The sequence below is a fragment of the Heterocephalus glaber genome, unplaced genomic scaffold (genome assembly GCF_053883595.1).
Source record: "Heterocephalus glaber isolate CG9 unplaced genomic scaffold, H.glaber_assembly_v1.0 deba00001497, whole genome shotgun sequence".
In the NCBI taxonomy this organism is placed as follows: Eukaryota; Metazoa; Chordata; class Mammalia; order Rodentia; family Bathyergidae; genus Heterocephalus; species Heterocephalus glaber.
The window spans coordinates 10,299,949-10,327,470 of NW_028258320.1; the positions used below are offsets into that span (position 1 = coordinate 10,299,949).

The 27,522-nt window shown below is 47.8% G+C and overlaps 1 long non-coding RNA gene across 1 annotated transcript; it reads right to left on the bottom strand.

Moving 5' to 3' along the window:
- Positions 1-7,467: 7,467 nt before the first annotated feature.
- Positions 7,468-22,980, bottom strand: LOC147825554 (uncharacterized). Its single transcript, XR_015440284.1, has 3 exons — positions 22,228-22,980; positions 13,490-17,929; positions 7,468-12,648 (listed from the first exon to the last, which is right to left on the bottom strand). It is a non-coding gene; the product is annotated as an uncharacterized LOC147825554 (long non-coding RNA).
- Positions 22,981-27,522: the final 4,542 nt, after the last annotated feature.

Genomic DNA, 27,522 nt, shown 5'->3' on the forward strand with positions numbered 1-27,522 from the left:
AAGCAATGTCCCTCCTCATGGAGAGGGGCGAGACCCAGCTTGTTCCTCTGCAGAACTGCAGGGACACTCGACGCTCAGATGCTGCACCTGGCACACACCTTCCCCCGGGGCCTGGTCAGGAGACCCACTTGTGGACAGCCAGCCAGGAAATGCCAATGCCCCTGAGGTCTGGGAACATCCACACTTCCTACCCGCTGCTAGCCTGGCCTGGCCTGGTCCACTGTGGGGGAACCACATGACAAACTCACTTGTTTTAAGCCCAGACCTTGAAGGACAAGAGAAAGGTGTGAGCAGTGCAGCTCCTTCTGAAGATGGGCTGTATGTGCTTGGGCAGATGGGAAAGAGCAAGGCTTTGTTTCACTCCAGCAGCTGAATTGCTACATGGACTTGAGCCTATAGGTCTCAGTTTCCCCACCTGTGGAATTGGGTCTGCAGGGCTTTGGGCTAGCGTTTCCCTGAGCTTGAAATACCTGGGCACCTTCCTCATGAGTCCAGTGTAAGAGGGAGGGACCTCGGCAGCTGGTAAGCAGGGTCACTGGGATGAAATGAGTGTACTCAACCTTGCTCAGGCCACCTAGTGGTCCCATTGGCCCTGAGCATCCATCTTTGTATCATCAATTACCCATGGGCACTGTGTGATGCTCTTTATGGACTGGGCTGCATTTAATCCTCAACTGCCCCATAGGAAGGCTTTTTATCTTCATTTGACATTGAGAAACCTAAGGCTCAGCAAGGCTGAGTGATCCACCCAGGGACACACAGCCTAGAAATGGTGGAGGTGGGACTCAAAAGCAGGCACCGGGCTGCAAAGCTGCTGGGCTGTGCAGACTTCTGAGCGCCTCAGAGTCCTGGCTAATTGCTGACAGTGATCCTCCCAGAGGATTCGTGCAGCCAAGCGTGCTCTCTCTCTCTTTTTGTGAGCCTGCCATGAATCAGGAGAGGCAGAGGAACAAAATAAACAGAGATGGATTGGAGCAGAGGGCTTCAAGTGGAATCATTTTGCAAAGCTGCCTTTTTCCTTTGCCTTTTTCTGCAAGCTGCCCCTCTTATGAGCTTCAAAGAGCAACCCGCTCCCTCGCAGGATCTTTCGACTGAGCCAAAAGCCATTTATCTGGAATATTAATATGCCAGCAGCTGCCTGTGACGGTGCCTTCGCTGATCACACACTCCCCACAATGATCCCTTCTGGGAATGCTCCCGAGGCTCTGGGAAGCTAATGGGTCCCCTGGGCACATTCTACTTACCTTTTGTTTGGCTTTCCCAGAGCTTCCTGCAGATTGCCAGCCAAGCATGTCCCAGACTGGAGCTCTGGGGTAGGACAGGGCCACTACGGCAGACCCCCCCCCCCCACAGGTGACAGGTCCTCCTTGCTCAGGGCACGATGCTCGGGAAAGAAGAATAAGAAGTCACTCGAGAGTCAACATGCACGTTACAGATGGACCTGGGAGGGTTATGTCCCACGAAGCTCATCATAAGTCAAAAATGCTCTCTAAGTTGAAAGTGAGTTTAATGTACCTGACTTACCGAACAACCTCGTTCAGCCTAACCTGCCTCAAACATAGCACTAACATTGGCCTGCGTTGGGCATTGCCAGAGAATATCCTTCCTAATATTGCTAGCCCTGGAATAGATCCAAATTCCCAAGCGGAAGTGCAGTTGCTGCTGAATGTGTGTTGCTATTGCACCATCATGCATGCAGCTGGAAAAGTGTTAAGTCAAACCATCAGAGAATGGGTACTGTCCATACCTCTAATATTAGAAGAAGTCAGACTGGAGACTCCTCCTCATGCCTTGAAGTAAAGAGCACTGAACTTAGAGTAGAAAATGGTTTAGCATTGTCAGAGGAGCACTAGGCAAGAGAGTCTGAGGCCTTGGGTTCAAATCCTAACTCTGCCACAGGGCACCCTTTGTCAGACACTATGTCACAGGTTTGTTGTGACACAAACAGAAATATGATTGTCCCTGCAAGCATCTCCAGGGCAGCCTCAGAGGATATATGCTGAAGTCAGAGCTGGGATTTCATTCACTCCCTAAAGCCAGTACAGAAATTTCAGCCAGAGGTGACCCTCCGAGCTCCTCACTCCTCACTTCACAGCACTAGTGACTTTTACTAATTGCCATCAGCTGTGATGAAAAGGCATTTGCTAGAACGTCATGGGACAAGACATCTCCTGGCATGGGAATGTCTCAATGCTCCCTATAGTCAGAGGTCCGATGTCATAACTTTAGGATACCAACTTGCAGTCACACACCTACCAACTTTAAGTTCTGTTCTTGTCCCATAAGAGGTCTCACTAATGCCTTATTTTATGTTTTGGGGGGTTACTTGATGCTGCAGATCATGCTGGGAGATGGGAATTATCTCATATAGGGAGTTCAGGCTACTCACCCAAGGTGACCCAAGGTCATAAAGGTACTAAGCTGCAGAGGTGGCAATTTAAGCCAGACAATGTGCCTTGAGTCTGTTTCCCAACCACTAGGCCAATGTCACTCCAGTGACATCAGGATCGCCTGGCAGGATGTTTCAATGTACACTGCTGGGCCTCACCTCCAGAGCTGCTGATTTCCTGGGGCTGGGTGGTGCCTGAGAACACAGATACCAACACATTCTCAGGTGATACTACTCTGGGGACCACACTTTGAGAACTAGTGCTTTAGGCCTCACTCCCTCCAAGTTAAAGGAAAAATAGACTCAGTGTGAACCCCCAGATCCCCGTCTTCCCCAGTGGATTACCCACAGAAAATACTCCCACAGGTTGCTAATAATAATTATATGCTGAAAAGGGGGGTGAGACCCATGGCAAAGTATGTGTGAAAAATTTGGGTTCAATAAATTTAAATACGTTTCTTACCAGTTTTCTGCTTTGTGTTTGTTTATGTAAAATCCAAATGTGCTCTGTGACATAACCCAGCAAGTATGCCAAACATACCTGACCTCAATAGCCCTGTTTGCATGGCGGTACAGGGAGAGATGTTCCATGAGCACCCTGGAGAAACACTGGCCGGGTTTCTTACCACTCCCGGTATGGGGCTGCCTGAGAGGCTACCGTGGGAGGCCCAGAGCCCAAGCTGCTTCTGTTAGGTTCACCAAGACAGTCTTCCTGGGAGAATCCGAGAAGTGGAGTAGAACACATGTGGAGTGCAGAAGACAAAGGTTTCACCCCTCCGCTCCAGTCCAGTTCAATGATTATGCCTTACACCTTCCCTAAGCCCCTGAGACAACCAGATGTATTGCCAGAGATGCCAGACAAGATAATAGGGATGCATGGTGTAGCCCCATCTGCTACGGCTGGGATTTGTGCTGCAAGGCTTTGTGTGTTGGGCACTTGGTTCTCAGTGTAGTGATGTTTGAACATGATATGGGATTCTAAGAAGTGGGTCCTCATGGGAAGTAATTAGGTCACTGGGGGCCCTGCTCTCAGAAGGGATTGAATTAGTTCTCTTGGGACCCTGACTTAGAGCAACCACTGCAAAGGAGATGCTGGCTCCTCTTCTCATTCTGGGTTTCTATCTAGCCAAGTGATCCCTCCCTCTCTTAGTGTTCTCACCCTTGTGCTTCCATCTGCCGTGGGACTTTCACCAGAACCAAGCAGAAATTGGTGCCTGTCCTGGAACCTTAAGAACTGTGAGCTAACCAAACTTTTTTTTATTTAGGAAGTGCCCAGCCTCAAGTATTTCATTACAGTAACAGAAAAATGAACTAATTAATGCATCATCTCAACTTCTAACAGTTGCAAATGCATGGGCCTTTGCAACTCTGGGCAGGCACACCAGAATCCTTCTCTATGGAAGAGGAAGAACAGTGTCTTGCTCAAGCACTGGAGGGAAAAATGAGCTCTATTTCAGAAGTCAGATGAGACTTGGGCTGCTCCAGTCCTTGGGTGGGCACTGGGGGAACAAAGGTGAATGAAGCATGGCATGGGTCTCTAGGCACGTGCAGCTTGCTGGTGTGGTGGGGGAGGCCAGCGCCGTGTGGGCCGTGTCAAGGTAGGCTGCACCAGGACAATGAACCGAGCATTTGGAGGATGGGGAGTTGCTTCTTGCTAGGGATCAAGGAGTCATGTCAATAGACAGATGGTGCTCTGAGGAGGAAATGGCTCCCCGCCCCACCTAATCCAATCACACTCCTCCTCCAGAGCTCCAGAGTGCAGGGGTCAGTGAGCAGCAAGATCTGCAAATTGTGAGCAAGTCCCTAAGGTCTGACAGAGAGAGCAGAATTTCATTTCCTCTCTAATCCAAGCAAGAGTTTGAGTTTGAGCAGCTGATAGGACCAAGAAAAAAAATCAAGCTTAACCCCTGGCAGTGCCAGCAGAAGGACAACATGGGCCAAGCTGAGCACTCCTGACAGAACCTGCTGAGGAGTGGCAGGAAACCAAGCAAGTGGCCTGGGTCCTGAGGAGAAAATAGGAGGCAAAGAGGCATCTACTGGGCACCTCAGCAGGGATTCTGACACTGCCAGCTGCAATCAGCTGGAGCTTTGGCTGGGACTGAAGGATGTGTTTCCAATATAGCCCACTCCATGGCTGATGGTGGAAGGCCTCACCCCTTCCTAGCTGGTACCAGACACCTCCATCCTTACCATGTAGATGTATGCCTAGGCTGCTAAAGGCCTCACAACACAGCAGCTGCTTGCACTGTCACTACTGACTCAAAAAAGAAAGCAAGGAGGGAGCCACAATGTTTCTTATGGCCTCAGAAGTCACCTAGAGTCTATATTCTGGCCATTAGAATCAAATCAATCAAATCCAGCCCACACACAGGGGTGGAATTAAGCTCTGCCTCATAAAGGAAGGAGTATCAAAGAATTGTTGGACTAATTTCCAAACTACCACACCATGTAAGGATAAAAATAAAGGTAGGATTCTGATTTTACAAATGAATCAGAGAAGAGACTGTAGTGGGGGGGGGGGGGGGAGACCATTAAATTTAAGTGGATAATTATAGTTTCTTGGAATGTGTAATAAAAGTGTTAAACAGTGATCTTGATTCAGACATGACAAAGTATTGGAGGAAAACCCAGTAACAGTCTGGAACTAATTACAATAAAACTATTTTGGGGAAAAACTAGGACTTGGAGGGGTGAGGAGAGAAAAGATACCATAAAAGAATTTTAAAATCCATACAATATTGGAGTAGGGCTGAAGCAGTAGCAGAAACAGTTGGTATTTTGTTTGCCTATAATAGAGAAGCATATTTTTCATTATACATGTGAGAAAACAGAAGGAAACTATTGGGAATAGAAAAATAGAGTGAAATATAAAGAAAAGAGAAGAATCACAATAAAATACTGTAAATAGTAAACATAAAGTCATAAAGGAATAAAATCACATAAAACTTGTTACACTAAAAATGAATGGACTAAATTTTTCTATTAAAGATAGGGGGCTCTCCAATTGGTTTTAAAAGTGACAGGAGCTGAAAATGTTATAATAGGAAGACATTGAATAAAGGTGAAAATAAAGCAAAACAGGACATAAGTGGGGGGATTTTCTGTGATGCATTTAAGAGCCCAAGTCTTGGCCCTCCCTTGGGTCTGCACTGCCCCTTAAACGGTTCCCTGCCCTGCTCCCTGCTCCTACCATAAGTGCTGAAAGTGAACAGGTAGCCAAGAAAAGATGCTAACTGAATGCTCACTGTTGTTATAAAAAGACTTCCCAGAAGTCAACATGACAGAAGAGTCACAGAAAGATGCTTATTTTATTTATTTCAATCTCAACTTCAGAGAGACTGTGAATATGTTCTTTGATTTTTTTTTTGCTGGGCAACTTGCTGGGATTGAGTGTTTGATTTATTTCTTCAAATAAGAGGTAGTCCCTGCTGGGAGCCTCCTATGGACCAAAGAGTTGTCATAAGATTCATCTGGAAAAAAATTCATCTTGCATTGTCCCCTTTTCTTTATCCCAGTAATGGAAAGAGGAATGATTGTTCGTAGGAATGGTGACAGGCTGGGGCTAGGGTGTCCTGAGGGGCTGTTAGCCCGATTTTAAGCATTGTAGGCTTGAGGTACACAGTCCTATTGCTGAGGATCACTTCATTTCCAATTTTTTCTACCCCATCAGAAAGACTCAGAATTTCAATGTGTTGGAATATGGTCATTCATTCATAGATTTTTGTCTTGTACTTACCGAGTGCTGGGCACTGCAACAGGCTCTGTGGAGACAAGTCAGAGAAAGCCACTGCATAGATTCTGATGGAGGCAGTGGAGAATAAGTGGCAGTGGTTAAGTGCCACAGAGGAAAATAAAGCAGGGCCAGAGTCCAGGGTGTGTGTAGTGTTTTAATCCTTCAAACTTTGGCTCATTGAGTGTAGAGTCAATGGTTCATCCATCCCTGTGTCTATGGGGCCTCAACCAGATGATGATGGGTGTAATCATACAAAGAAGCATGTGGAGGTAAAGAATGAAACTAATTGTAGATGTGTTCTTATTCTTAATGCAGCACATAAGGTGAGAGGGGAGCAATAAAGATTTTGGGGGTTTTTTCAGGAGATTTTATTCATCTTCGGCATATAGGCCAAGTAAGAGTTGGTGGGAGAGGACTGAAGGTGGAGGAATCCACTTGAGCAATGGTGCCCAGTAGAACCTGCAATGATAGAAATGCTCTGTTGCAGTACTGTGCAATATGTAGCCACCTGTGGTCCCTAAATACTTGAAATATGGGTAAAGTGATTCTATCAGTCAGCTTTCCATCACTATAATGAAATACCTGACACAAGCTGCTTATGAAGAAAAGAGGTTTGCATATCTTACAGTTTCGATGGTTCAAAGTTCAAGCAATATAATGCAGGCTGGGTGACAAGAGCTGCCTGATGGCTGTGTCATCCCATGACAGAGAGCAATGGCGGGAGCAAGCAAGATTCCATCATGAGCCACATTGGAGAGGATGGAAAGGGTCAGCTTGCTCCTTTCATACCAGCCCTTTCAGACAGCTCAAGGAGTCCCAGGAGAGCTGCCTCCCAAGGGCACCCCCTATGACCTAAAAGCCACCCCCTAGGACCCACTTCAGGAAGCACCTAGTTATACCATCTGAGAACCAAGACACCAACATCTGGCCCTTGGGGGAATACAATTAGACTATATCCAAACCCTAGCAGTGACCTAGGAGATAAACTTTGTTAAAAACTTTATTTTAATAAATACAAATAGCTGTGTGTGGCTAATAGCTGCATACAGGCAATGTAGCTCTAGGGTCATGCAAGCTGAGCCCATGAAGACCCGACACTGGGTGCTGACGATGTGACCAGAATAGGAAGGAGGAATGCTTGGTTAAATTTAAAATCATCACAAGTCACTGAACCTCTCTGAGCCTCAATTTCTTCCTTTGAAAATCAGAGATGATGGCAGTTACCTCTCGCCTAGGTCAAGTTACCTTACAAACTACAAAGGACAGTCATTAGCTATCAAGTGCTCTGTCATCAGCACCTGAATCCAAGTTGCATTAGAATTGTATAATCTTCTTATGGGACAATTTGAAGGTATCTATTTATTATCTATCCATGTATCTATCTATCTTCTTATTTACCTGCCTATATGCCTATGTATATCCATATATATATCCCTGGTGATACATAGATATCTTGAGATAATCAGACATGGAGGCAAAGATGCAGGGAGAAAGACATTTATTAGAGTGTTATTCATGGTGACAAAGTTAGGTGCAACCTAAATATTAAGCCAACTATCTATTACCTCAATAAAGAATACCTTGTCCTGATATTAGGATATATACACTAATAAAAATGATGATGTCAAATAATATTTAATAAAATGCTCATGGCACATTACTGCTAATTATATAGCTCCATGCACTGACAAGGGACTGAAAGGAAAGCCAGCGAATTGCCAGTGGTGGATATCATTAGGTGATGTGATTACAATTCATGTTTTATTTTTTCCTGCATCTTTTCATATTTTCCAAGTTACCCATGATGATCTTGCATTGTTTTATTTTGTAATGAGGGAGCAGGGGTGGGAAAGGTTATTTTTAAATGGGAGAAAGCAAAGTTTTATTTTAAGAAGATATTCTTTTTGAAATAAATAGCACCACCTGGAGCCACCAAGTCTTGATATGAGTTTCCCAGAGCTAGAGCCCAAGGACCTGGGTCCAGGAGACCTCTGAGGGCTCCAGAGGTCCAGAGGATTTGGCACCAGTAGCCTGGCCTGAGATGCCTTCCCTGCCTTCTCCCCAGTTGGACCAGCTGCTGGCCTCCAGGCAGGGTTGTGTCTACAAGTTCCTGGCTGAAGCCCGGGACAAATCTCTGTGCATCCTCCTCCACTGGTCTCTATCTTCAGTATCATTTCTGCCACACCCTTCTCTGACTTCCTGGGCCCCTGCCCCTCATTGTTTGGGTCCCTACTGGCCTGTTTCTCCTCATGCTCCCAGGATCCCTCTAGCTCTGCTTCTCTCTGTGCCAGCTTTAGCCCCCTCCCCAGGGACCCTGCCTACTGGTCCTCTGCCTCCTCCTGCCACAGTGGGCTGCTGTGCTTGGCAGGGTGCTGAAGGTGACAGGCTGTGGCCTGTCAGAGGCCCAGGAGCTGTGACTGTTACTGGGGACTGCTTCTGTCAGGAGAATGTTCTCACGTGTCACAGATCAAAGGAAGATGTCTTTACTTCCTTCTGCTTGAGCCCAACAAATGCCACATAGATCGCTGCACCACTCCCCCCCCCCCCCCCCGGCCCCAAGTGCAAATAGCAGGCAGGAGGCTTCCTGAAAGCTGTCCTGGGAATGTGTAAGATCATGCAGGGGACAGCAAAGAAGCCATGCTGTGCATTCTGATAAGCTGAGAGGTTGACCTCGTGCTCCCCTGCAGCGATGTCCACACTGAGTGTTCTGTGCTAAAAGTATCCCTTGAGCCAAGAACAGCAGGTCTGGTCAGGAAGCTGAGACCCTGCTAAGGATGCCATGGAACACGAGGCCTTAGGAAGGAGGCCACCAGGGCATGGCTGGACTGGAGAGAGGGACTGATGTCTGGGCTCAGCTGCCTCCCCTTCAGTTGCTAAAAACTCAAAGCCATCCATGCAAGGACCCCAGGACCATGCCCCCAGCTCCCCAGCAGCAGCCAGGCAGAGGGCCAAGGCCAGGATAAAGCTACAGCTGCCATATTTGACGATCAAGGAAAGAAGAATATTGCTGAGTGGTCTGTGGAATTGGGGTGGGTGTAGGAAGGGCAGTGCACTGGGCAGTGACCTGGTCTGGGAGAATGATGCTTGGGGACAAGGCACATCATTGGGCAGCAGCCTAGAGTGAAAAGTTTGGAGCAGGTACCTCAGGTCCCTGGGTTCATCAAAGGTCAGCATCTCTTTGCTACAGAACTGGATCATAGCACCATTCTCTTTGGCTGTTTTCATTTTTGCTTTCCTTTGCCAACCTTTCCATCTTCCTAAACATCTCTGATCCTGGACACAGACTCCCCTGTAGACTCCCCCATTGGATAATGGTACTGAACCTACAGGGTCCCCCCTTCCAGGACAATGCCTTCAGTCCCTGCATTGAGAATACTGGGCTTCAGTGCAGGCACTATGCAGTCTGCTGCAGAATCCTGGGCCAGAAAAGACAACTCCAGTTCACCAGAGCTTCAAAGCTCCATCGCTCTGCCAGCCCTTGTGATGCAGCCTCCTCCCTTGGTGCCTCACCACAGTGCATAGTTGGAGGCAAAGGACCAGCTTTCTACAAAGAGTTGTCATCTGTTCCAACCTCTGTTACCTGACTGTGCAATGAAAGCAGCCTGGGCTGGAGGATCAAAGTGGGGTGAAAGGTGGAGGATTTGCCCCAGGCACAGAGCCCTGTGTATCTGTCCATTTGAATTCTAAAAGGACGAAGTGGAAGGCTTCTAGGTCCAACATGGAAGGTGTCTTTTGGGGCACCCAGGCTGGGGCAGAGGGGCCACCCTAACAGGGCTATCCTTTGGGAGGCCTTAGGTCACAATGAAATTGGTAAAATCAGCTTTTAATTTATTAAGTGAGTACTTCAAAAATTCTCTGATAACTGAGTGCAAATAGGAAATATGGAGAAGCCATTTCTTGAATGAAATGAATGAATAAAACAATCACTGCTGTGATGACTCCATACAGAGTGCTAGGGATCTGTGCCATCATAACAAATCATCTGGGACATGAAACTTGGGGCTGGAAGGGGACGAACAGTGGCCCAACCCAGACTGAGAGAGAAGAGAGACAAAGTCTAATGCAAACAGCTTTCTGACCACACCTGACCCATCCATAGACCACCAGATGATGGCTGTGGGAACCAAAACTGTACCTGGCTGCAGCTCACACACCTAGCCCACAGCAGCACCAAGATAATGGACCAATGTTTGGTCTCCTAGTCCCTGTTATCTTCAAATGACAACACATTCGAAAAAGTCATGAACTTTGAGTTTTTCCACATTTACCTTGGAAGTATGAGCAATACCAGAATGCCAGGGTCATGTCGCATGGTGACAAAGACTGGAACTGTGAATGGAAGAGGTAGGGTCCAAGCAAATGTATTTAAAAGACACAAAGACATGAAACTAAAAGATATAAAGGCAAGGAAGTAGAGCTCCTGCTAGACGGGAGGGGATCATGAGTAGGATACCCAGGAAGGCTCTTTGTCTAGGAGTTTTTAAGAGGCCTACAAGGGAGCCTGGACATTGTGTAACAGTATAATCTCTACCCTATATCTCTACACACTTTTCAGGGCCCAATTTGCATAGTGTTCATGCAGTGCCCCTGTGGGGCCCATGTGTTCTTGAGCCAATGGCCTGCATGATTATGCTCTGGGAAGGTCAGTTTCCAGGCATCGAAGGACACCTGGAAGATGATTGTGTAGGCTCTCTGGAGGGTGGTGAATCAGCAGACTCCATTTTGAACTTATTTACTCCATCTTGGGGCTGCTGTCCATACTGCCTAATAGAATCCTAACTCCTGTCTCACTAACTTCTGTTACATCAGGACAGATGTCTAGGAGGTGATGACAATCTCATGTCCCAGGGGCTTAGTGGCATCTTGGCACTGAACAGACAGTCCTTAAAGCCTTTCTTGGTCATCTGGACTCTCAGAATCCATCCAGAGGTCCTTGGAAGTAGACCCGAAGAGTGAGAGTTGGCATCATTCATTTAAAAACTCATTGGCCTTTTTGAGACTGCAACCTGTCTGTGTCTCTCCATCCTCTGACTGGAAGAATGGAAAATAACACTTCACTGAGCTGTTTTGAAGGCTAAGTACTGTTATGTAAGATACCTAGAACAGTCCCAGAGCAAGAGAAGCCCTTGCTAGAAGTGACCAGCTCTCAGAATGAGCCATGAAGGAGTTCCCAGGGCGGCACACTCCGAGTCACTCAGGGAACAGTTTCAAAGCAGAGCCCCTGGGTTTCAGCTGCCAGAGAAGCCAGTTTAGTGGTGAAAGGATGGGGTCAAGCACTGGGATTTTGAGCAAGCATCTCATCTAGGTGTGGATGAAAAAAATTGGAACAAGCCGGCTTTGCAGGTCTCCATTGGTTTAAATTGCAATTCAAAAATTGGGCAGCAGCCTAGGGCCAAAATGTGCGGCTCCACCACATGCGCAGCTTATACTTACAGCCAGAAGAAGAGAAGTGAAGTGCAGCAAACAGAAGTGAGGCCTATAGGATGGGTTACAACTCGTTGTTCCTCTTGTTTAAACAAGGCTGAAACTGCTGGCCTCTTGTGATGGACAGAAGCCCTGCTGCAGTGATTGGCAGAGACTTGGCTATTTGTTACAAAGGCAAATTCCTCAGCTGGGTTTTTAGTTTGCTTAGGGACTGAGTTAGCTTGCAAGCCATTGCATAAGGACTCAATTTTCAGAGGCATTCTCAGGCCAAACTTCGCTTGATTTTACAGTGTCTAGACACCCCGTGTCTAACAGGACTCTAATGCAGGCAGCTCTCCGAACACATCTGAAAAATTTGGGTCCACACCCACCTGTGCATTGTTATGCGTCCCACTGCCCCTGCAAGAAGGAAGACCAGGAGGGAAGGGGCCAGATGGACAGCTACATGACTCCCACAGAGCTGGGCCAGGGCTTGGCAGCACGAAAATGCTATTATATGACCATTCATCCATTGAAAGGGAAAATTTGGTTGCAAAGACTGTAACTAATTCCTGAGGACCAGAACTCTTAGAAAGGAAATTCTCAGATTTCAGAACTATTAAATATATAAAATCCAATGCCATTCCCACCTCTTTCGCAAACTGGCTCTTGATGACACTGTTACAGTCCCCGTGCAGAGACTTTCTTCAAGATAGTGATAGCGAACCTTTTGGAGCTTTCAAAGATAACAGACAGCTGATGTGGCACACGTTCCATAGGTTTGTCACCACTTCTCTAAGAGATCGCACAAATCCATCTCATAAGTTCGGTCCTAGGGCAAAAAAATTGTTGTTCCTCCTGACAAATGTATGTGCTTCCTTTTATCCTACTGTGGTAGATTATCTTTCCCAAGATGGCCACCACAGTATTCAGCATTCCACATGCTCTTCTAAAAGACAACCTTATCCTCCATCAGAGCCGGGTGGTAGGGTCCTTGAATCTGGGTGGCTCCTCTCACTGGTGTGATGTAGAGAAGCTGGTGGGAGTAGGTTGGTCCAGTTCTGGACAAGACCCTTAACTGGCTTTGTGGCTCCCACTTCCTTCCTGAGATAAGCCAGCTGTCCTGTGAAAAGTGAAAACACCCTAAGACCGTCATGTCTGAGAAGCCCCAACCCCAACAGCCTTGGAGGATGAGATCCTGTATGGAGAAAGTCAGAACCCAAAGATTAATGAAACATCAAATATGTGACTGAATAATCCATCTTCAAAGTTGATCCTCCACTTCCAATCACCCAGTTGATACCAAGTACACCAGATGTTAGCTGCCTAACAGGTCTTTCCCCAGTTTCGTAACCTATAAAATCATGAGAAAAGTGAAATGATTATCCTAAACTACTATGTTTTGGGGCAGTACCTAAAACATGAGCTATGATAACATATAATCATCATATTTTCCTTCTTTTCCTGGGCTGCTGGGAAGCTCAGAGGTCATTTTTTGATTCAACTGTAGCAACTCTCCCTGACATACTCATTATTTATGCATATACTTGACTTTCTTTTCCCCTGACAATTACATTAGATTTGTGTCTTTTCTTATTTCAGACTCTCTTTTTGAGAGAAAAAAAGCGAATTGAAAAATGAAAGGAGGTTGGGAATTTTCTTGCTTCATTCTTCCTCGTTATATATTTAAAATTTCCCATTTGTCAAAATTCCACTTAGCTTCTAGAGGCTGAATATAGGTGCCTAACCCTGCATTGTCACCACCATTGATCCATGTCTTGTCCCAATTCTTCTTCATTCTGGCTCTCTTTACCCAACTTCCATCTGTGCAAATGGTCTCTCAAAGAGCCTGAACAATCCAAAGATGCAGATTTCTGCTAGGGAAGTTCAAGTTAGATAACTGCAGAAATATTTGTGGTCAAAGGCAGGGCCCTGGAATAAGTAATTTCTGAGAACAGACCTACCTGTAAGTAAGTTTCTGTGTGCCCTTGGGCATGTCCCCTAGGCAGACACAATCAAGATCGTAGCTCTGAAGTCTTGAGCAGTCACCTACAGGTCTTCCATCCCTGGTATGGGATCTTGAAGCCATACATAGCTTGGAAATCAAACTATTCTAGACTTTAGAAAGGAACTGTGGCCCCTACAGCTCATGGAACCTAACTCTCCCAGTGGGAACTGAAGTATCACCCTGTAATCAAACACACAGATAATTCCACTGAAAAAAAGTATGAGAGGTTGCAATAACAACTTGAAATTGTTTGACACCAGTTCAGGCTAGATTTTATTGCCAAGTGAGTTATGAAAAATGCCATACTTACTAAATATCTTGCTTGTATTTACCTTACCATTTCATAATATTCCCCAAGAGATTAATACTATTATTATTTCTAATACAGAGAGGAGAAAATGGAGACTCAGAGACATTAAGTCACTTGGCAGAGGTCAAATGGCTTCGTAAAGGCAAAGCTGAGTTTCTACCCGGAAGTGTCCAACTTGAAGACTCTGATGTTTGGAGTCCATCTTTCCCAGGCTGTTTTGCTCCAAGCACTGCACATGGGGACAGAAACTTCCCACGCTGTTCCTGGGAAGCTGTGGGGTTCGGCTAGTGGGTTGCAAGAGAAGAAGATGGGAAGGAGAGCGTGAAGAATGGAAAGCAGGAGAGATGTCTCCTTTTACAAAGTAAATAAAATATAACCCGTCCTCTCCAAACCCAGACCCCAAGGGAGAAGCTGAGCAACCATAACCAAAATTAGAAAAGAAGAGAGTCTTCCAGAAATGCTACAATTCTTTTCCCCGTGAACTTTTGCATATGAATGTTGGATAATTATCCCACTTGGTGCCACCACATGCAAAGAAATTGTTATTTTTTAATTGGTGTTGCTTTTTTAAAAAGTGAAACTCCCATGTTTTTTTTTTTACAAATCGTGATACTTCTAAAGAGCAGTGGGCTACAGATCCATACAGAGGTGGCTTCCAACCTTAGCTCTGTCATTTACTGACTGTGGGAACTGAGGACCTTGTCTCCTCTCTTCAGACTCAGCCTGGAGAAACCTCTCTTCTTTTCTCTTTGTCCAGGAGAGGTCAGGCCTGGAGGGGCCTCGAAGACCTTCAGGCAGCCCTCAGGAGAGGAGCATGTGTGCTGTGGGCTGTGCTCTCTCCCTGCCAATCATTCCAAGGAATCATCTAAACAAGGCCCCCACTGCACCTCCCACCCACTTCATGGTCCAGAGACATCCTAATCTCCTCACCAGATGTCAGACTTGTGCAAGGCAGCCCAGGCTTGTAGACACATGTGCTTTGGCTGTCTAGAAGTCCTTCCGAATGACCTCACACTATGCAGACTATAGGCCCAAAGCAGAGGGGCTACCATCCACCCATCCGTCCATCCACCCATCCACCCATCCTCACTTCCACTCACCCACCTTCCTCCTACCCACCCATCCATCCAAACATCCATCCAACTGTCCATCCATCCATCTGTCTATCCATCCATCCATCTCCTACCAAATGATAACAGACAACCAGATCTTGTGACCTAGAGTTGGTAGAAACGAGACTGGGCCAAATATTGCAAACACACACTCCACACAGGCAAAGCTTTAGTGTGCTGGTGGGGACCTTCAGCTAAATTGGGGCTTAGGCTAAAGGGAATGAGCAGTTGGTCAAGAAAGTAACCAAGGAGCTGCTTGTAGAACAAAGAGAGCAGCAGATTTTGATTGATTTGGTTCAGTGGTCTAAAGTCTGGTAATTTCCACTGGCCAAGTGCACAGTTCCCAAAGGGGTTTCTTCTTATGACAGATTTGGACTACCAGATGGTCTCAGTCAACTCATCCTAGGAGCTGTTGAATCTTCTTGCATCTGGCATCATCATCCTGCTCCAAGCATCCCCCTTGTTCTTGGTGGACTAGCAGGAGGTGATCATTTTTGCTCAGGGACCTCTGAGATACTCTTATAGCTGGTGTGCCTTCCTGCACAAGTGTCCTGGGCTTATGCTATGGGAGTAGGACATTCAGTGCTTAAACTGCTGAAAAATCACAAGGGTGGGGTAGAAGAAACACAGACCAGCTCCAAGGGCAATAGGCCAAGCTAAGCCTGTGTCATAGTCTCGGAGAGAACATTTTTTAAATGATCAACATGTACATGCAGAGATGAGTACAATCTGTTAAGGGTTAAGACAGCAAAAGGGATAGAGACAGTATGAAGACAGAGTGACAGACCTTTTATCCCATTTTACTTGCCCATCGGACATCTGCAGGCCCAAGAAGAATCAGTGTTCTTGGCATAAGTGGTCTTTGGATTCCTGGAAAGCAACAGCTATCATAATCCACACATCAGTGGTGCTACCAGCAGCAGAGCTAGTGGGAAGCTAGTAGTGCATCGCCCAGATGTGTGACCTCCATAATTAGGTTTTTCTTGGTAACAGTTTTTCGTTTCATCCAAACATTCTGCCATTGTGGTTTCCTCAGGGTCTCCTGACAGCTCTGCTGAAACACGCCATGCTACAGAGGGTAGTAGGTTATTACACCCAGGAATTTATTCTTTCATTATACCCTTCTGTCCCACCATGGTGGTCCCTACCTGTCTCACAACTACTGATCACTCATGTTGCACCAGTCACTGTGCTAAGCACATAGGATTCATTTATTCATTCAACCAACAGACTTTCATGGAGCATCCTCTGTGTCCCAGGCAATGGACCAGGCACTCTGGATATAGCTGTCAACAACACTGAAAGCCATCCCTGTGCTCATGAGACTGACTTACAACGTGAGTCAGGTATGGCCCCTGCCAGCCCAGGGCTCACTATTTTATGCGGAAACTGTCCCCAACTACAGTGTGATATCTAGTATGATTGATGTTGCCCAGGACTCCACAGATATAGACTCTCACCCTGAACATGGTGGAGGTGGCATGAGACCCCCTCTGGGAAATGATACAGGCCCTGAAATCTGCAGGATGAGTGAGAACCATGGTCAAGAGCAGAAAAGAGTGTCTGAGAGGAAGGAGAGATGCAAATGGAAGCAAGTACATGGTTCCTTCCAGGAACTGAGCACATTCCTCTGGAGCCAGGGCAGGCTGGCGGCACAGATTAATGCTGATGTGGCTAGAGAATTGGGAGGGCATGTTCTGTGTGGTTTGTTATGGACAGCAGCAGAGCACTCTGGGAAGATTCCAACCAGGAGCATAAGAGAAAGAGACCAAGATGACCACCATGCTCGTATGGCCTCATGTAGGATGTATTTAGAAAAGGACCTCACCCCCATGTTGAAACAATGTCCTCATGGAGCCCTGATGCCCTTGGGACCCCTCTAGGTGGATGTGATGCTCTGACATCAAGCTGTAGGCTACAAAGGGGGTGCTTCTGCCCAGAGCTGCAGCGTGTGTGTTCGTTCCTATAATCATTAAGACAAGTTCCTGAGCTGCTGGGTAGCTAACTCTAGCCAGTGTCAGGGTAATTAACCAAGCTGCCTGAACTTTATTCACAGCCTGACAAGGTGCACTCCTGGGACTTGTCACTGTGGTTAGTCGGGGGGCGGGGGACTTGACATAAGGCTGATTAGGGAGTGTTTTACACAGCAAGAAGCTCTCTGATCTTCAGCGGAGAGGGGCCCCCTCCCATCTCATGCCTGCGAGGGTGAGAATAAAGATCATCCAGTCCGACCCCCTCATTTTCACATGAGAGAGCAGCTGTGCTGTTCCAAGCCAGCCGTGCTCCTCCTGAGGCCACATGTGGAGATCTGGGCCTAGGCTGGAATCACCACCCAATCTTCAGGACTTTTCTTGGAGCCTTTTCTCCACTGTCCAGAAAATGCTATCTCTCAGACCAGGGCTTCTCGAGCTTCCTGTGCCCAAGAATCCCTTAGGGTTAACACAAATCCAGGGTCTGGGCAGGGCTGAGGTTCTCTGACTCTGATAAACTCCCAGGGGCTGCCAGTGCTGAGGGGCACCATCTTGTAAGCATGGCGGGGGGGGGGGGGGGGTGCTCCATGAACCTTTCCCACAGGTGCTATGGCACAGTGGCCTATGGGCTCCAATGGGCCCTGGACTAGCACTTCTGAGGTCGGAACTCATCACAGAGGCCACATCTAGCTCCTGGGCACACATGACTCCAGTTGATCCTGTCAGAGTTCTTAGATTTCAAAGAACCAATGCAGTTCACTCCCATAAAATGGGTTTAATCGTTCACAGGTTTGTAGAGAAGCCAAGGCAAGAAATCAAGTCTTCACCTACCCACTCTACTCCTCACCATCAGAAAACCAACCTGATCATCAGCATGCTGGGTGGTTTCTGTCACTTCGAGAAAAGACCTGAGATTGCTGGCTACGGTGGTGCACACATCTATAATTCCACCATTCAGGAGGCTGAGGCAGGAGGATCTTGAGTTTGAGCTACATAGCAAGACCCTGCAAAAACAAAAACAACAACAACAAAAAAGCCTGAGATACTTAACGCTTAACTTACAAAGGCTTATTGTGGCTCACAGTTTTAGAAGTTCCTGCCTCTGGTTGATTGGCCCCACATCATGGAGGAGGTATGTGATAGAGCCAAAGAGAGGAAGAAGAAAGCATGAAGTTCCACTTAACACAGCAAGATTCAAGGGTATTTCCACCACGGACCAAGAGCACCACCCTGGGACTGAGCCTGTAATACATGAACCTTTGGGGAACATTTCAGATCCAAACTATAGAAAAGACTTTATTCATTAGAGCAAAATAAAATATAAAATACCTGCCACCCAAGTTCCCTAGGCCATGTGAACTTCAAGCCCCAGTGTCCATCACGGATAGAAACTTCTCTTTGCCCCTTGTTTGCATTTTCTGAGAGGCAGAATCTGACGGATACAGAATATATGTTTGATTTTCTTCTCTTTTCTGGGCCTCGGAAACATCTGCAACCAGATGGGAAGCTTTGGCTTGGTCTTCCAGGGACTCCCAAGCACTGAGTCTCCTCAGCTTTCAGGGGGCTTTTTGACCAAGCGCTTTAGGAAACAGACCTGCACCCCTGTCATGGGTCAGGCATTTACACCAGGGATTTGCATTTGGGGTTATTTGCTCCAAATGTCTAAGTGACAATAGAATATACCCAAGAAATTAGAATACTTTCAAATTTTAGTTATGCAGTTGAGTCCGTGAAACTATTGCCCAGTGCCCATCCCAACAAGAACATGAGCTGATACAATTCCCGAGGCCTAAGCCCCAGTAAGATTCTGTGGGCATCTGGCAGACAGTCCAAGAGATAGGGTTTCTACGTTACCTCTGTAGGTAAGTCACAAAGTCTCATTTACAGATGAGGAAACAAAGTTCTTCTTAGGTCTGATATTCAATGATTCAAATCTAATTATTACTTTAAGTTCTAAGCCCTTGCTTAACTGAAAGTGGTTCTGGAGAGAGGACAAGATGTTGCTACTTTCACCATCTCCCAGGAACATCGGCACTTGTGCTGGGTTTCAGTTGCCAGGGGATGTTTGTATATGTTACACAGGAAGTAGATAGCACTGCCCCCAGTTGGGGACTGTTTTTTCAGTTGCACTTCAGAAAAAAAGATTTGTTTTACTTCACTGAAGAGAATTTAAATCTCCTCTCTGGAATCCCCTACTCTCATATATCTTCTGCAGTTCCCTTATCCATATTGCCAAAGCACAAAAGTGTGACATCTTACAGAGAGAATACACTCATTTGGGAAAAAAATGACAGAGTGTAAGCAGCCAAGGTCACCTGGCTATGACCAAGACACTTAACACTTAAGTTTTAAAGTCAGAAAAGGACATTCCAGCTCAGTCTAGCCTAGGTGAGACAAGGGCACTGAAGAGGAGGGGACACAGGGCCAGAATGATTCCTTTTCATAGCTACATTATGGCTTCTTCGAGTTTCTACTGGTCAGAATTGAAACTATAATAAAAGCTAGGGTCTCCCGGCACGGGTAGATATCCATGCATCAGTATATACAGAGTATTCCCTGCAACTTCAGCAACATCAGGCCTGCTCTCAGCCAACTCCAGAGCCCACCCCTGGACTACCTATAATGAGCCAAATGCTTTGACCTTTCCAAGATTCATTTGTCGAAACTTTGACCTCCAATATGATGGTATTAGGAGGTAGGGCTTCTTGGGGATCATTAGGTCACGAAGGTGGAGCCTTCACAAGTCATATTAGGGTCCTTATAAAAGGGGACCACTGAGAGCTTTCTTCCTCTTTGTTTTTCTGCCGTGTGAAAATACAAAAAAGAAGCCAGCAGCCTGTGATCTGGAAAATGGTGCTCACGAGGATCCAACCATCCTGGCATCATGATTTTAAAAGTTCATCTCCTGTACAGTGAAGAATAGATTTCTGTTGTTTCTAAACCACCTGGTCTATGGTATATTTGCTATAGTAGCCTGAGCAGGCTCAAACACCACCAGGCCTCAGGATTGCCTTTTTTTTGTATCTACACCAGTCCCGTCTTACCTGAGCTGACTTTTAGACCTGAGATTGCTGAAGCCCCGGCTGAATTATCTCTGGCTGCATGCAGGCAACACCCACAGTGGCTGTCCTGGGTCTTCCTCATTCAAGCAGGCACTGCCACCTATGGGAATGTGTGGTCTGCTTGTGGAGGAAGCAAAGCCAGACAGGGTCTACTTCACACAAACTGACTTAGCATTCAAACAAGTAGCCCCAACACTGGGCATGTGCGTGGGCCAGACATCCATGTTCGAACCTCAGCTTACAGCAGAGACCAGCACTCGGCCACTCGGTGGGCTCACAAAGAGAGTATGAAGGAGGCCAGATGGAGGGTGCTGCGGGTGTGGCCGCCACATGGTGACCAAGGGCTGCAGACTTCGATTTTCCTTTTCTTTTTCCAATTCAGGCCAGCAGTGGATGGAGTGTGTGGAGCACCGGGTCTGAGCCCCAGATCTGATGTGCTCTTGCCCAAGGCCAAGTTCACTGATGCCACAGCATCTCGATTTTCCTGTCTGTGACACAGAGGGAACGAAGAGGATTACACGGTCCCTGCCTCTGACCTGAGCATGTTCAGATTCTGTGTGAAGGAGGAGGAGGGGTCAAGACAAGATAAGAAGCTGCACCAAAACAGTTTTCTCCTTCGGGGCCTGGTCTGGGGCTCCGGACGTCCAGTGCAAAGTGATTCCTTCCACCTCCTCTGCAAGCGTAAAAGCCAGGGCTTTGTCGCAGGTAACACAACTTGCCTTGTTTTCTGCACTTGAGTCCTCTTCAGTTTCTGCTCCCCAGAAAGATCAGTTTCTTGCCAATGTCATCACTTGAGCCAGCGGAGACCTATCAGCGGCTCCATCAGGCCCCGGCAGCCCCAGCCCCCGTTGGTTTTAAGTCTGAGCCCTGGGAACACTGGAGAAACTTAATTCTCGAACACCTTCAACTCAAAGAGCCACTGTTCTGCAGAACCGGCGCTGGGCCCTGTATTTCAACAGCTTTCGGGTGGGTTTCCCACCCCAGACGTCGATAGGGCCCGAAGGCCTGTGAATGTGTTGACCCGACTTCAACCGCAGGCTCAGTTTCAAAGGGTTGGCTGCGATCTCAGCCCGCCCTCATTCCATTCGGAGGCTCAGCTCCTGTGAGCCAGGGCCGGGTCTCCGATCCTGGGAAGGCCTCTCCGCATGTGGGTTTCACCCAGTGGCTGCTATGAGCCATTTCTGTGGCAGGACGCCCGCCACTTAGGAGAAGCGGCCTCAGTTCCAGGAACCTCTTGCTCCATCCTTCTTCGTTCTCTGCCAGGGACTGATTTGAAGGGGCACTGGATACCCCGCCAGGAGGAACGGGTTACAGTGCTGCCTGCCCTCCTCTCCTGGCCCACCTTGGACCAGCCGAGCATCCTCTGTGGGTCCAGGTTCCCCACGGGCTATGAGTGGAGAGTCTGCCTTCCTTGGGGAGAAAACAAAAGTGTTTTGTAAGGAGGCAGCTCCACCTCATGCTCCTAGGGAACCCATCCCACAAGGAGTATTTGAACTTCTGCTATTTCCCTTCCAGTGACTGAGAAATTAGCAGGCACAGATTATGAAAGCCCAGCCAGTCTTTGTCACTACAAACGCGCACACATCCCACAGAGCAGCGTTTTCAAAGGGCATATTAAGCAGCCGAGACTGTAGGGGGGACCCGTGTCAACAGGCCTCCTCAGATCCTGGCAAAAAGGCTCTGAGAACGAGGCTGTCCCTAAGAGTTCCTGGCTGTTCCCGCTCTGGCACCCCTGCCTGCTAACAGTGCTCTGCATCACAGTCACAGGGCAGGAACAGGGTTTGGGACAACGTGGGGTTAGTGCTGCTCTGAGTCCACCCTGCACCTTCAAGACCCAAGTCCCCCCACAGCTGCGGTGGCACTCTGGCTTCTCTCCTATTACCCTCCTGACCACCCATGTGGGATGTGGCTGCTAACCGTGAGGACGCTGAAGTCGTATGAGTGGTGGGAGTGGTGAAAACCACACCGGAGCCAGTTGCTGGGTTGGGACTTGAGGCTACAGCCCCAAAGCCCTTGCCAGACTCTCTGTGCTCTGTGTGGATGCAGGGACGCCCAGGAAGTCATGGACAGCAGAGCTCTGACCACAGATTGGCATCCCAGGAGCCCTGTGCTGGTGTGGCAGGCTCTCTGGACTTGGAGGCTCTATGGCTGTGTTGACCGAACCATTGCTGTTGGTCATCAAGGATGCAGGAGCTCTGCCCCTCCTAGAGACTGGGGTGAGGAAGACAAGGGACACTCACTGCTCCCTGTCATGGTGACATCCCATGTGACCAGCTTCCTGAACATGGGTAGGGACACTGCCCGGAACATCCAGGAAGCAGTCACAGTCAAGGCACTGAGCCACCACCTCGATGCTGTGGGAACAAAAACAGGAGAATACACTTCAGCTCAGGGTGGTTAATGGTCGGCTTCCTGTTGACAGACAGGAGGGTGAGGATTAATTCTGAAGTGGGAAGGGATGCTATTTAGGAAGAGAAGGGCTTTCAAGACAGAGATGAGGTGAAAGACAGCAATGATCACTCACCAGCAACAAATAGTTGAATCTGGCTGCAGTGGAAAACAAAAGAAACAGGCTGGGGAAGGGAGGGACACAGGGGTGGATGAGACTGAGGAGCAGGCAGAGGCCAAGCTGTGGCCACCCTGTAAGCCAGCACTGAGTCTGATCTTGACCCTGAAGGTGGCAGAGGGGTAGGGAATACTTTAAACAAGAAGCAATGTCAGAGGCAAGTTTCAGAAAGACCACTCTGTGGGCAGGCAGGAGATACTACTCCCTGTCCAGGCTCTGATTACCAGGCCTGGTTCTGGGCACAGAAGTTATCCCTCTAATTGCAAACCAGTCAGTCACTGTGGGATGCTCTGGGCCCAACCAGCTTATCCATCGGTGGGAGTGTGGGTGACTCCCAGGAAGCAGGGCTGGTCTGTCTTCCAAGAAAGACACAATAATTAAAGTGCACCCCTTAGACATCAAGGATACAGCAAGCTCTGTGTGTCTGTGCAGGCTGATAAGATCCTCAGGAAGGGAAGCTGCACCATCCAGAGCGGCCTGCTCAAGCCCACTCAGATGGCCGTGGGTCTGCAGGAAGTTCCTGCTCTGGTAGGCAGTTGGTGGAGGTGTTGATGACAAATCAGAGGAGAAATATGAGCCGGCCTGAGGAAGTGGGCACGGGGGGTCTCACACAGCCCAGGTTCCCCAGAGCTGCAGCTTCAGAGGAATCCAACTCAACCAGCACTGGCCAAGGGCACCCAGTGTGCAAGCAGAGCTCTTGCAGCTGAGCTGCAGGGCAGGGGCACTGGAGAGCCGAAGGGCCATTCTGCAGAGCACACTGTCAGGAAGTGAAGACCACCAGGGTGTCTCCCTGGTAGTCAAACTGGACTTCTCTACATGCATTGTGTAAGAAATTCTCCTGGAATTTCCACAAGAGAAATGTAAACATCAAGTCCCCCCCGCCCTTAGGCATTTCTTACTGGAACAGGAAGTCCAAGTACAGTCACTCAATGCTTAATGACAGGGCTACTTTCTGACAAGTGTGCTCTTGGGCAATTTTATCCCTGTCATGTCCTAGAGTGTCCTTACAGACTGAGAAGGGCTGAGTGAGTCACTGGATGTGGCCTCCTGATGCAAGCCAGAGTCAGGATGAACAAGAGTTGGGCAAGGCTGCTATCAGCGTAACAGGGGGCACTGCTTCACAGCAAAGTTCTTTTTATAAGTGGATGAGCTATGCTGCAAAATAACAATGAGAAGCATAATATAGGAAATATGTAACTGGCAACACGGTGGTTTAGTGTCATTACCAAGTATTATGCACAGCACATAATTGTATGTGCTACATTTTCATAGATCAGCAGTGCAGTCGGTTTGTTGTCACCAGCATCCCCACAAACATGTGAATGACGCATCACATAGACATAGACAACAGGGATTTTTCAGTCCCATTGAAATCTCAAAGGGGGAGGAGAAGGAAGGAGAGGGAAGGAGGGAAGGTAAGAAGAATTAACATGGGTAATGTACACGTACCAACTCTCTATAGTGAATTCAATCATTATGTACTCTAAGCGTGGACTAATAAAACATTGTTTTAAGAATCTCCAGGAACTATGATTTTAGATGCAATGTATGCAATCTGTCATTGCCCGGAAAGCCGCTATGAGGTCATGTGCAGGAGGCAGCCTCTGAGGTGGCCTTGGGGTCCCTGGTCCTGTCATCCTCACCCACGTGTGGTGCCCTCTAACACTGTGCCTGAATTGGCCTGTGTGGCCAGTTGCACCCAACAGAAATGGTGGCCTGTCACTTCCAAGGGCAGGTATGACACTGTGACTGGGCGGTGCTCTATGTGTCTGGGACCGTCTTGGGGGAAGCAAGCCACTGTGTCAGCAGCAGTACTGCGGAAAGCCCCTAGCACCAGCACAGCCGCCTCTGCCAAAGGCCAGGAGGGTCGATGTTATGGTTTATACTGAGATGTCCCCCCAAAGCCTCATGCAGTCATAGGAGGAGCTTTGAGGAGGTGATCATGGGGGCTTATAGAAAACTTGCTGTTGATGCCAGGGATTTAGCTCAGTGGTTCCAGCACCTGCCTCACAAGTGCAAGGTCCCGAGTTTGATCCCCAGTACCAAAAAAAAAAAAGAAAACTTGCTGTTGAGAGGCAGGGTCTGGTCAGAAGAGGCAGGTCACTGGGGGCGTGGCCTGGAAGGCTTTATCTCCCTTTCTGGCTGCTCCTTTCATTCACTTTCTCCTTCCTGTCTGCCATGCCAGGAGCAGCTCTCCCCTGCCGTGTCATCCTGCCTTGGAGCCAGCCAATCATAGACCGTAACCATGAGCCCAAATAAACCACTGCTCCTTTAATTTGCTGATGTCGGGTATTGTGTCTCACAACTTGAAAATGGTTAAGACAGTCAGCTCACAAGCAGATCTAGCTGCCAATTCAGCATCTAAGTGGCTGAAACCACTTTCCACCTTCTAGAAAGAGCCCAAGGCAGAACTGCCAGTGAGGCCCTGCCCAGGCTCCTGACCCTTAACTTTTCAACTGTTGTTTTCAGCCAGCAAGTTTTGGGGTGAATTGCTGCAGAGTCAGGCTAGGTAATATACCACGGGAGACACTGTAATAGCTAGAACATGGGTTTAGAGGATAGACCTAGGTAGGGGTCCACAACAATTTTGTGAGCTTGGGAAGTGACTGAATTCCCTGCCACCAAGATGGGGGATAACAGTGCCTCCCTGAGATGAATGGTGTGGTGCAGTTAACCCCAGGCCCAACACATTCTGAGCACTCAATAAACAAGACTGAGTGCCATCACCACTACCCCAGCCTCTTCTGCCGGCCACAGTGAGCTTTTTGTAGATTTGCAAAATTGCTACTCACTCATCTCCCAGCTCAGGGCTTTGCTGCCTCTTCCTGCAAGGATGCTTCTACTGGATACCTTTGCAACCCTCCTGCCACCTGTTCCCTTTGGCCATTCTGCTTGGACAAGTGTCAGTTCCTGCAGGCACATGTGACTGCTCCTTCTGGACTCACACAGTGCAATGAGTGTCCTCATGTTTACTATGTTTTATTGTCATTTATCTGGAGTCCTTTTGTCCTGGGGGCGAGCACGTAGTACCAGTCAGGGGAAGCACCTTGGAAGAAAGTTCCTTGAACCCATCCCGAAAGGCCTTGCAGACAGACACTGGAGAGCCATAATTAGCCAAATCTAAGTTCCAGGTATGTTTTTTCTCTCTCTGTTTCCTTTTGTCACTGTGGTGGTTCTAACTAATTTATCCAGCTCCCGTTTGAATTTATTTTCTTTTGCTTCTGTTTTATCTCTTTACATGACTTCATCTCCCCTTTCAACCTTGTCTTGCAAATATGAGGCAGAAATTGTTCATATAATTTGAGACTGTACAGCCACATGATAATTAAAGGAGTTCCGATAGCTGCATTCCTTCAATTCTGGGTAGATCCCATCCTGGCCCTGGCCAATACCTTCACTCTGAAGTCGGCTGGACTCAGAAAAAGTGGAGACTTTTATCTTGAAGTCCCTGTGCCTTCTCCTCCATGTTTGCCTACAGTGTAAAGAGCCCTTTGTTATCGTCATGTGGTGTCATGAGCCACAAGACAACTCTAGTCCAAGACAGGAAGCCCGGGTACCCAGTGGGTTCAAACACAGTCAGTCAGTCCATGCTCCATGCAGGCCCAGATGCTCCCCAGCAAGCCAAGTGCCAGGAATTTCCCAACTCAGACTGTACCCATGCACCATCTCCAACTCACTGGGGATCTAGGACACAATCCTCGGCTCCCACGATCCTCAGTTTCTTCATCTGTAAAATAGGGGCCACCTTTAAAGGATTCATTTGCACAGAGTTTCTTGCATGCAGATTTGAGTTATGCACTGTGCTAGGTCCAGTGTCTATGTTGGGGAGACATTGCCCTGCTCCCAGGGACCTCTCAGCCTAAGACAAGCAAGGACTGCTGCCAAATCCTGGGGAGACACTAGGGCATTGGAGGACTGGAAGGAAGGACAGCCAGTGTCTTAGTTACTTCCCTTGTATCTGGGACAAAATACCCGACTCCTATGACTAAAAGGAGGAGAGATTTATTTTGGCTCACTTTTTGGTCCATAAGAGTAGGACTGCATGGCACAGGGCATGATGGAGAACAGCTACTTAGGGCATGGTGGACAGGAAGCAGAGAGGAAGGGAGGAGTGGGGAAAGGAGAGAGACCATTTCAACCAGACCCCACCTCCTCACAGTAAGTCAGCTGTAAGCCTCCATAATTGCATCAGGGAAGGCTTCCAGAAGAGGCAGAACCAGCCCTGAAGGTGAAGGGAAGGATGCCTAGGAAGGCAACCCAGACCTGGGGCTGAGAATTGGGTGGAAGCACGTGTCCACAGCAGACCAGGGGATGAGGCAGCTCACAGCATGGTGTGTCCAGTCTTGTGCATCAAGCACAGAGCAGTAGTGGGGAGGGGTAGCGAGCCTGGAATGAGTCAGGATATGTGCAGGTGAAGACAGCACACATGAAGCTGCTTTGCAGATACCAAGAGAGACCTTGCACACACATTCAAGCTATCCATTATTCCAACACTTCTCTTTCCAGCTGCCACCACCCATTCTTCCAGAAATCCTGCTGAAACCAGCACCTTTTTTAAAAAAACATGGTCTTCTTACAGAGTACAATCTAGTATGTGAGTGCTCACATGTTGTTGTATAATCAAATGATTGGTGATTTTCTTTTTAATTTCCCTTTCTTTGCCCAATTGTGTTTTCTACTGATTTCATGTTTCAGACACATGAATGTGGTATCTTGGGGTTTTTAGGCATAAATCAGGAGGTGCTCACTTAATTCCATTATCCAAGAAACAAAATCACTTCTCCTTCCATACAATCCTGCAATCCAATCACCTGCGGCAGGAGATGAGGAAGGAAATTGCTCTGCTTTTCTTTGGCTTTTTTCCTAACTAGTGGCATTTGAGAAAATCAAGTATGTTGTACTTGATATTCAGGGCCTGGATCCCCAGTCAGACTTCGGGACTGAAATGGGAGAATGTTGGTTGGTTATA